The following is an 11,053-nucleotide window of genomic DNA, read 5'->3' as shown; positions in this document are numbered from 1 at the left end:
TTGGACAGGTGGGTGTGCAGACCATTTCGTCCGACAATCTTGGCTTTTAATCGCATCTGAGGCTTTCCAAACCGCATGCGCATCATCCTTCTACATTTGCGTCAGTCCTCCAAGCTTCTTTGGTGCATACCCCACCACCTCGCGGGTGTAGTGCGCAGTACCCATTTCAAAGCTTCGAAAAATTGTTGTTCCGACACTTCTTTTTCAAATCTGTTCAGGAAGTCATCCACCTCATTTAACCCATCATACATAGGAAACTCCCTTACCTCCATTGATACACATCGCAGCGATCTCGTCATCATGTTACAGTTCAGCGTGGTTACCTCATGTAACCAGTTCTGCCATTGTTCTATCCCTTCGTCGAAATCTGATGCACAGGAGCTTTCGCGCTCCCATGATATTCATCCATGCGTGGTTGGATTCACCCAGTCTTGTTCTCACGCGGTTATCATGTAGATGCAATCCAAATTGTCATCGCTGTCGTAGTCGCCCACTGGCTCCATGTAGCGTGATCTTTCTGCAGCGTCTAAAGGTACAACTACGCGCAAAGACTTCTTCTTAAAAATCATCTTGCTCTTCTTCAGATTGATCACCCCATTCATGTCAGTGGCCTAATCTATTCCTAATAGCGCAGGGTAGGGATTGCTGTCGTCAAGAATCTCTATTACTTCGAAATCTGCTAGCGCGCTTTCTCCTTTGATATCCACTATGATTCTCTGCAATCTTCCCATAGGTAGGATCTTTTGTTGGTTTGCCATTCATAGTTGTATAGGAGACCATTGCAGCGTAGGCCTTCCCATGCGCTCCCATGTCTGCTTCGGCAGGACATTCGCATCCGATCCTAAATCCAAAATCACTTGGTCCATGTCATATTCTCCAATCTGCATGGTCAATCTCATCTCCCTTCCCGTTCGTGTCGTGTGCTTTCCAAGCTTCCAGACTATGCACGGTTCTCTTGGCGCAGTCCCAACACATCTAGTTATGAGTTCCTGCAGCCCCTTTACAGCCTTGCTGTCACGCATCAGTTTCATGCATGTTTCCAGGAATGTTGTGAGCATCGATGGGTCCATTTCTAGCTCCGATCTGTCTTTACTTCCTGAAGTGGAGGCATTAGCGAAGCTCCTCTTGGCTTCCATGAAGGTTTCCTTAGCGCGCTCCAAATCAAACTCTAGTTCCTTCGTTGGAGCCTTGCGAACACAAGTATTTTATTCAGGCTGCTTGCCTTTGTCATCCCCTATCGTAATTCCATTTCGGAGCACAATATTCACATTAGGGTCTTCCTCGCACGGCTCAGACCTCATCATTTGTAGGTTCTGGGTTAGGGGAGGTTGGAGTGCTCCTTTATCATGCAACCTTGCTATCAGGGTGGGACAATCCTCTGTCTCATGATCAAACAATGTACAATACAAGCATGATGATTGCGTTGGATTTGTACAATCGCGGGCATAATGTCCTGGCCCTCCGCAATTGTAACATATCAGCTGTCTGCGAACTCTTCTTGGTCCTCCCCCACCTCAGCCTCGTCCGCGCCCTTGAAATACGATTCATGCCATTCCCGCGTTCTGTTCAAGGGGCCAATTTTCAGCCTGAACTTTGTAGGTATGAATCTGATCCATCATCAACTCATAACTTCTACAAGTGCGCTCATCATGTCCCACTGATCTACATAAATTATAGAACCACTGCTGTGAATTCTCTGTGTACTTTTGTAATAAATGGCAGTTATTTGTAGCATGCTTTCCTCCTATCTAACAAATCACGCACAATAATGTAGGTGTCGCACTCGGTCCTGCTTGTGCCTCCGGTCTCAATGGCATTGGTCCTCCTCTTGCGTGGTAATTCGCAAACATCGGGCAGCGGTCCTTGTCATGTCCCTGAACCTTTCACTTTACGCACCATACCTCATCACACACTTCTGGGCAAGCTGTCCTGTCTTGTTTCAAACTCTGCATCTCAAGGCACAAGTTTTTCAACTGCGTGTGAATTTGTTGAACTCCCAGGTTGGGATCCTGTATCGGAGTCTCGTGGAATCTCATTGCGACCTCTAAGGCCTTGGCCTGAGTTGTTAACCTCTGTTCTATTAGCGTGTTCCTTATATGTGGCGTTAACGATGCTACAAACCATTCACGGTGTTGTCCATCTATCAATGTCATGTTAGCTTCGCGAATTTTGCACTTCAGTATATGATCCAACTCCCATGGAGTCTCTCCTGGTAGCATTGTGATTTCCTTGAATCCAATGATTGACTGTGCCTCTGACTTTGGCCTACTAAATGCTTTGTTTAGCGCAGTTTGAATATCTACAATCCCTACATTCAAATTGTCATTGGAATGCATAATGTATCAGGTCAACGTGTGATCTTGCAGGGTGCTGGCCTACATTTCTTTCTTTATATTGTCATCCATGACTCCTTGTGCTTCCCATATAGCTTTTATCACGAACCAAAACTAGTCCGGATCTTCATTCCCTACTCCCTTGAACACTAGAAACTTTATCGCGCTCGCCATATTGATTCACGGTGGTGGCGGAGGTGGTATGGGTGAAGATGGGGGTGAATACGGTGAAACTGGCGGCGGTGTGGGTGAGGGTTGTATGTGTGAAATCTTTTTCCTTATCAAATTGATCGCATTTCTTGGTGAGACCTTCACGAGCTCTTCCTCGCCCCCTCACAGAGGTGAAATAAAGGGGCTAGTTTCTAGTTCTATACTACCTTCGTTTCTGTAGATTCTCCCACTTCGCGTAGCCCTAAACATCAATTTATTTGCATAACCCGTTTTTCACACAGTAGCATTTTAATCCAAGTGTTCAAAGATTTAACGTACTTACCCCACAACCCTTTGAGGAAGCATCATTTTGCCTCACTATCGCTACCTAAAGTATCTACCGCGAAATCGGTGATGAATCCTCCTATAATTCGATCGAGCCAGTGATTAACAATGCACACGATCTTATCCTCCAATGCTTCCAATGTGCACACAAATTCTGGAGTCCACACAATAGGTCTGTCGAGCTTACACCTTCCTTGGCTATCTGCTAGCTTCACGATCCACTCGTATAGCTCAGTAGGGAAAGATGCGAAAAAATTTTCTTGGATCTCTGTATATAAGTAGCAGTCTAACCATTCTTCCTTTGATAGTCGTGGATTCTTGTTTTCCTGCGCCGCAAACTCATGAATCTTTCTATCCAACTAATCTTCAATTCCTTTCTTTGTTGGATTCCAGTGATACGACACCAGACATCTCTATGCAGTTCCTAGTCCTAGCAACGAAACCATTTGTTGGCTTGATGGGGCTTGACCCAGGTTCAGAGTTAATTAACCAAACAAATCCTTGTACTATTGGCCCTTTCGGCAACAGTCCAAAGAGCGTGGACTAAGGTCTCACTCGAAGTAGTATGGGGGGGGTGCTGGAACCAGGTTTCTGCACCCTTTGTAGGTTTTAACCCTGTACAGAAATTACCTGCATACAAATTCTAAAACACAAAAAATAAACAATGCGAGAGCATAACACATAAAACACATGTACACAGAGATGTTCCCCTGGATCCCAAAACCGGGACTACCAACTTGATTTTTCATTATGTTCCTTTCAATGTTACAATACATATTTATACATGCCGAAGCATCCAATACCATGGACTGAAAACCATCGTGTCCAAAACCATGGGCCGAAAACCATCATGTACAAAACCATGTTGGAAAAACATGCACAAAACCATAGGTAGGTCCGCCCAACCTAACATAGGGTCCAAAACCAAAATTTTCCAGGGCGCTGCCCCCGACCCCATAGAGTGGGTTACTTGCACCCCTCAAACCCCTTGCGACTCCCCTCACGACGCAATCAGCGCAATGAAGGGGGGGCTTCACCCCCCTCCTAACCCCCTGGTTAACTACGTGGGCTATTCGTGGAAAGAATATAACACAACCCAACACCCTTGATATGTCTGAGGGTTTGGTTCGGTCCAACTTCTCATCCCTGCGTGCACTTCCATGGCCTTCACGCCATGATATACTTGCCTTCACATAGACCTAACTAGGGGATGTGGGGCTTCTGCACTGCTGGAGCAGCGCTCTGTGCTATTTCCCTAAGTCACACGTGAGATCTTACCTATCTTCCTTCACCAATTAGTTATCTTTGCATAAATAGAAGCCTTGTGTTATATTTACTTATACGCACATATAAGTTTGCGCAACAAATAAACAATATGCTTGCAATTTATACCCAATAATACCTTTAAACATGAAAAGATACACAGAAATATGGTAAAATTCTCTTTATTAATTCTTCCAACGATTACAGACTCGACTTGCTCTGCACACTCGACTGCAGGGGTTTGCGCACTCAGCTGCGGACTGCTAGGCCTCTGTGCACTCAACTGCAAAGCCTTCTCCTACTCTACGACCTAAAGACACACTTTACACTTTGACTCAATCTCTTATACTCATCATGCTTCTTTTCTATTAGCTATCTGCCATCTTCTACACTTAGAGCCTCGCTCTATTTATACAATCCCATGGTCCGTGGACCATGGGTAGGTCTATCAAGCCGAAATTACATTACAAAAACAAGGGCAGACAACCCTGTGACTCTATTATGACTTTGCGCTCCGCGCCTACAATTCGTGGAGCTTTTATAAAGGACTTGGTCAAAACTTCGGCTTTAAGCTCCAAAACATGCCTTGGGGGGATTCCATGCCCAACAGGAAGGCATAATTTGTTTCCCTATGAGAAGTTACCCCAGCGTTCTTCAAGCCAAAAGGGAGTTTCCTATATGTGAATGTGCCCCAGGGACAAATCAAAGTTGTTTTATATTGGTCTTCTAGGCGGATATTGATCTGATTATAGCGGGAAAAGCCATCCATAAATGAGAATATTTCACATCCAACACAGTCATCAATTATCTTGTCGATAAAGGGAGTGGGATAGTTGTGTTTTGGATAAGCGTTATTAGCATCCCTATAATCAACACACACTCGTATTGTTCCTTGTTTCTTCATGACAGGAACAAGATTGGAAACCCAATCGGTAAGAGGAATGGGGTAAATGAAACCAACATGCAAAAGTTTTTCAATTTCTGCTTTTATGGCAGCAACCTTCTTTGGATGAACATGACAGAGGCGCTGTCGTACCAGTTTGACATCAGGATACATTTTGATTTCATGTTCAACTATACTAGAGTCAATTCCTGACATTTCCTCATATGACCAGGAAAATATGTTGCGGAATTCACGGAAAAGAGCACGGTAAGTTTCAAGTTTAGATGGAGAACAAGATTTGCTAACATGAATGTTCTCTAAAATTCCAGTTTTGGTCGAAATGTCGATAGAAATGGTTTCTTCGATATTTGACGAGTTTCATTCGGAATTAATTGTGTCTATAACTACATAATTCAAAAGGAAATCAACAATTGAAAGGTGATATAGTTCATTTGAAATATCTTCTCTGTGATTTGGAAGATGGGATCGATGATGATAATCTTCCCATGGTTCTTCTTCTGTCATCATTGATTGGATGATTCCTTCATCAGTAGAAAATGTACATGAAAAAGGATAAGAGGAAGTACCATATTCTAACGAATGATCAACCCATACAATTGGTGGTAATGGATTTGGGTTTGTCACACAAGCCAAAATGATTGATTGCTATGCAAGCTCAATGGGGCTTAGCGAAATGATTTCATTATGCATATCATCTTTAGAATTATTGGGAATCTTCGATGAATCAGAAGAAGTGGAAGATATCATGTTGCAAGTATCAACTTTTTCTAGTTCCGCCATTTGTGATGGTGACGATAGCAATAAAGTACCCATTAGGGAAGGATCTTTAAAGAGACCTACTCCAACGTTCTGAAGAGATATCGGGGGTCCGTGAACTAATGAAATGCTTCCAGTAGCCTGTGAAATAGAGGAGAAGAAGCCGAGTTGATCAATTATTGTGATTCCACCTTTATGAGGGAAAGCGATCATATGAAAGTATGTCGAAACCACAACAACCATAACATAAACCCAAGGTCTTCCTAGCAAAATGTTGTTGTCAAGGGGTCCGTCAATGACCTCAACTTCAATAGTTACAGTTTTTACCCCTAGTTCAATCTACAAGTTACTTAAAATTCCACAAGGTGTATATGTGCGACCGTAAAAAGATTTTAAAGTTGTAGGTGATCGTGACAAAGGCGGGGAGCCAAGTGTTTTCCAACAACTCATAGACATGATACAAGTAGAAGCACCCTCTTCAATGATGGTTCGGTGAACGAGTTTATTCAAAGCCTTTACTTGGATCAAGAAAGCTAATTGAGCTGGTAATTGCAGTGTGTATCCCGCATGGTTGAAAACCACAAGATTGGAATCCGTTGGATCAATTCCACCAATTGCTAACAATAAAGCCTACTTTTGGGAGGGACAATTTTGAAGCACCTCAAGCGTCGACATAGCAGAAGGTGACTGAGCCAAATCTTATACTATGTTATAGTTTTGCTTTGCTCGAGCTCGAGATTTGAATGTAGATTTATGTACAACTCCTATAGGCAGTTTTATTGTTAACTCTGCTGCAATAGGCGGTGGAATAGGATCAAACGAAGTCGAAGTCGAAGGATTTGGTTGATCTGAATCCTGGTTATTCGATGACGATGATGGATTACCATAATCTTTACTTCGTGTTGACACCAAAACATCAATTTTAGGCTTAGAGGTGGATAGCATAAGCATTTGTGAAGTGGAAGCAAGATTTGTAGTAACCAAATGAGTCTTTGGATTTGGAAAAGGATCTGTCAATGCCGTGGATGCACTAGAAGTCTTAAGAAGTTTCGAGACTTCAGAGTGGTGAGGACAGTCTCACGTAAAATGATCCTCGTTACAGATCAAACATGGATAACGAGGTTTCCTAGCCGGAGAAGAGGAATCGTATGATTTCTCTTGAGGGGAAGGGTTTTGTTTCTTTTTAGCTTTCCCCTTCTTCTTGCTTCTAGGTTGATTTTCATTCTTGCCTTTGTCAGATGACACGAAATTTATTTCAGAAGCAGGAGTGTTATCAGATGTAGTAAAAGTTTGATTGGAAATAGCAAGTGTTTGACCAGATGGTCTACCTGCTATTTGTGTGCTCGAAGAACCAGTCACCCTGTCATTGGTATGAGAGTCCTTACTCGATGGGGGTCGAGGAACAGTAAAAGATGGTCTGGGTGCATTTGGAATTTTGTCATAGAGCATGCTAGACTGAGTGTAAATAAACTCTAAGTATTGGGCACGAGAATTACTTGCTCTTCAGTGACAACTCCTCCTTTAGCCACATCCTCGATGATAGATGGAAACAAGGATTTTATAAACCACTAAGCTAAAAGCTGATCAAGAACATAAGTTTTGACCATTCGACGACAACGATGCCACTCATGAATATGATCAGAGATATGAGTAGCAGTGGTCTGTTTAAATTTGGTCAATAGTTCCATTATAGTTTCATATCGTATGGGTAACTGGAAGTGGGTTAAAAGCATGGTAGCTAAGGATGTAAAGTTATCAAAGGAAGCTCGTGGTAACTCAATATACCACTTTAAAGCTGGACCAATAAGTGTTTGCTGGAAAAGACGTAGTCTAACTGAATCATCATTCAGGGAGTTTGATGAACACCATAAATGAAAAGTCATAACATGGTTGGACGGGTCTTCTCCAGGGTTTCCATTTAATCTTGGAATATCGGAAGGCAATTTATGAGGAATCACCGACCACCAAGGTGCATAAAGAATTGGGTCATTGGTAAGCCGATTTAAATCTGGTAATTCAATTGTTGCAATAAAAGGCAACTGTCTGTTGAGGTTAGGTTGAGCATTACTAGGGTAAGATGGAATTTCCTGGGCAATAGGCCTTTGCATACCAGCATAAAGCATCTACTGCTGGTATCCTTGATAGGGGTAAGTTTGTTGAGAAAATCCGGTATAAGGTGGTTTTTGAGCACGAGGATAAATTTGTTGTTGTCCAAACCCAACATAGGCTTGTTGACCAGGACCTGGGTAAACTTGTTGTTGACCAAACCCAACATAGGCTTGTTGACCAGGACCTGGGTAAACTTGTTGTTGACCAAACCCAACATAGGCTTGTTGACCAAGTCTAGGATAAGTTTGGTATTGCTGGAATTGCTGTTATTGATATTGTGGCTGCCATGGTTGTTGATTTAACGGTTGTTGCCCACCAATGTAAGTTTGACCAGGTTGTGAATATACTAAACCAGTGTAAGTCTAAGTCATTCTAGTAAATGGTAAACTGGACTGAGGTTGTTGGATTCCAAGCACAAACAGTTGTTGTAAAATCTTCTGAGAAGGTTGAATCTATAAACCTGAAACTTGGGGGTCTGAGGTTGAAGGACCACCTTGAAAAGGTTGAGATACAACTCACTGAGCTTGCGACTATGGTAAAGTCGTAACGAGAGGCATAGTAGGTATGGATGAGATAGATTGCTTAGTTCGTGATGAATACACAAGCCTTAGTTGAATGGGCATTATTGGCTGCCACTGACAAACAGTCATTCTACGCTGGCCTAAAGACAACGGTGTACTGCCATATATTTGCCCCCTAGAAAATGGAGGATAAGGAGATTGTGCATATTGTTCTCCATATGGGGGTAATCTAGTGTAAAGAAGATACATTGGACGGTAACCAGATGAACCAACTTGATATTGACTTGATGGATCAAGCTATTTAGTATCTGTAAGTGAAGAACTAGGTAAAATTCCTATTGAGGACATGGGTGAAGACCATGGACTAGAAGCAACCCCTGAGTGGGTTTAAGATAAATATTGGTAACTTGGTGGGATGGAAGGAACACCATACAAATGTGACTGGTAAACATCGAAGAGGTAGCGATAGAAGATTCTGCCACAGCTGTAACAGATGGTACAGTCTGGGATGTTGATTATGCCATAGTCAAATGTCCTAATAAATATCCTAATGAATCAATGAGAGTCTGAAAGTAATCCGGATCAAAAGGAGCAGTAAAATGAGTATGAGGATAAAGATAAAGTCCAGGTCTAGATCGAACTGGAGTTCTAGGTGTTTCTTCCTCAGGTTCCTCTTCTATCGAAATCAAACTAGGTGGAAGGATTTCACCGTTGGTTCCATAATATATTTTTGGTATTTGTTCCTAAGGTAAAGGGGAAGTGTCAACAGTTACAAATGTCTGAGGATAAACTGGTCGATCTTCTTCCGGTATGGTAACAACTTTTGGTTGTTCAACTTCAAGATCCAAGTGTTCTGGTAAAAGAACAACAGGTTCAGGTTGGGCTTCTTGAACAACTTCTTGTTCAGAAGTAACTTCTGATTGAACAATAGTAGGTTCAAGATCAACTTCTGGTTGAACAGATTCAGGTTCATAAGTAATTTCTTGTTGAACAACTTTGGGTTGAGAATCAACTTCTTGTTGGAAAACTTGGTTTACCATTTCACTAGGTTCACTTTTAGTGTCCTCAGGTAATTTTGGAGATTCCACTTCAGTAACAGATGTACCAGTAATTGTAGGAGTAACTAGGGTCACAGTACTTACCGGTATAGGTGACTTTAGTAATTCAGATGAAGAACCAGAAGTTTGTGATGTACTAGATTCAGTCAAATGAGACCACTTTTGCTGGCTAGGTGTAGCTTCAGGGGGTAAAGGCGGTTTACTCACTGTCCTCCACGAACAAGAAGGTAAGGGTTGATTTTCCTCCAAGATTGCTAATTGATTTTATTAGAAAAATAAATAAACAATGAGAGGGTAACCTAGGAAAAAGGATTACCAATATCCCTGAATGTTGTGTTCGGTGTATCACAGTGTACAAGGCAGTCAACTCGGTTACCTAAGGATGGATAGCAACCTAATGTAGTCCTCCCATATATACCCGAAAGTACGTGGAGACCCAATCCGTGTTAGTGTTGTCTAATGTGAAACCGCACAATGAGAGCATTCCTTTATAATTTTCGTACTATAACACCACCCTATATACCCGAAGGTACGTGGACAAGCTATGATATACTTACGTACGTGGAACAAGGTATCACACTCGTAATGTATCGCAGACAATTAATGACAACTGCTATGTTTTACGATGTTGGAACACGTCTCTAGCCTAGAAACTCTAAATGTTATTCGTTAGGTTACAATGCTTAATTAGGTTAATTGTGATAACTTTTAAGTTGATCTTGATTAACAGTTTGTCTTTCAGGTTCACCGCATTATGTCTTTGAAATTCATAGAATGCAACTATGATGAGAAACATTCTTTTCATTTGATTTTGAACAATGAAAACCTTAACTACAGGTATAGAGCAATCAAAATGTTTAATCAAAGAGAAAAGAGCACATGTAATGAAATTTCCCTAAAATATTCCTATAAGCACACACAAACATCTAATTGCATAATGCAAGTTTTTCTTTTCAATTCCCTTAATGTTTAGATGAACAAAATGAAACTAATGCACATACAATCAATCAATATTTTTCAAAGAAAAGAAGACTTTACGACAGTTCCTTTTCGAAAGAAATGAAGACTTTACGAAACTTTCTTTTCAGCAAAGATTAATCGACTATAAGCTAAATTTGACAATGAATTGATAATTATAAAGATATCATTTAAGAAAAAATAAACAATCAAGGCCAAAGTAGGGCTAGGAGGAGAAATATAACTTGATTTCAGAACCATAGGAATCATTGATCTTTCAACAAACAACAAGAGAATCAACTTTGGAAAAAACAAACCAAAGGTGGGATTTTTAGCCTAAAAGGAATCAGTGCAGGCTAGAGAGGGAGACAATGCACTACAATGCACTGTCTCTAAGGCAGGGGCTGCTCTGCAGCGCACTCTGTCAAGACTAACACTGCGATAGTGCCAGAGAGTCAATTAAAGAGACATTCAAGCATAAATTTTGACTAAAAACACTTCAAAAAGACTGAAATAAGATCAATAAAGCTCAGCAAAGTCTACTAGGGTGTGATATGATGAGGGTAAGCCACCAAGAATGACAGTCATTCTCCAGTATGGTCGCCAATTTCTTACATGGAATTTGCATCTACGGATAAACATATTTTCCCTAAGTGG

This window comes from Pinus tabuliformis, chromosome 3_1, assembly GCF_031772625.1.
Source record: "Pinus tabuliformis cultivar Carrire ecotype Pingquan chromosome 3_1, CPIR1, whole genome shotgun sequence".
Classification (NCBI taxonomy): domain Eukaryota; kingdom Viridiplantae; phylum Streptophyta; class Pinopsida; order Pinales; family Pinaceae; genus Pinus; species Pinus tabuliformis.
This window is presented reverse-complemented; position numbering follows the sequence as displayed.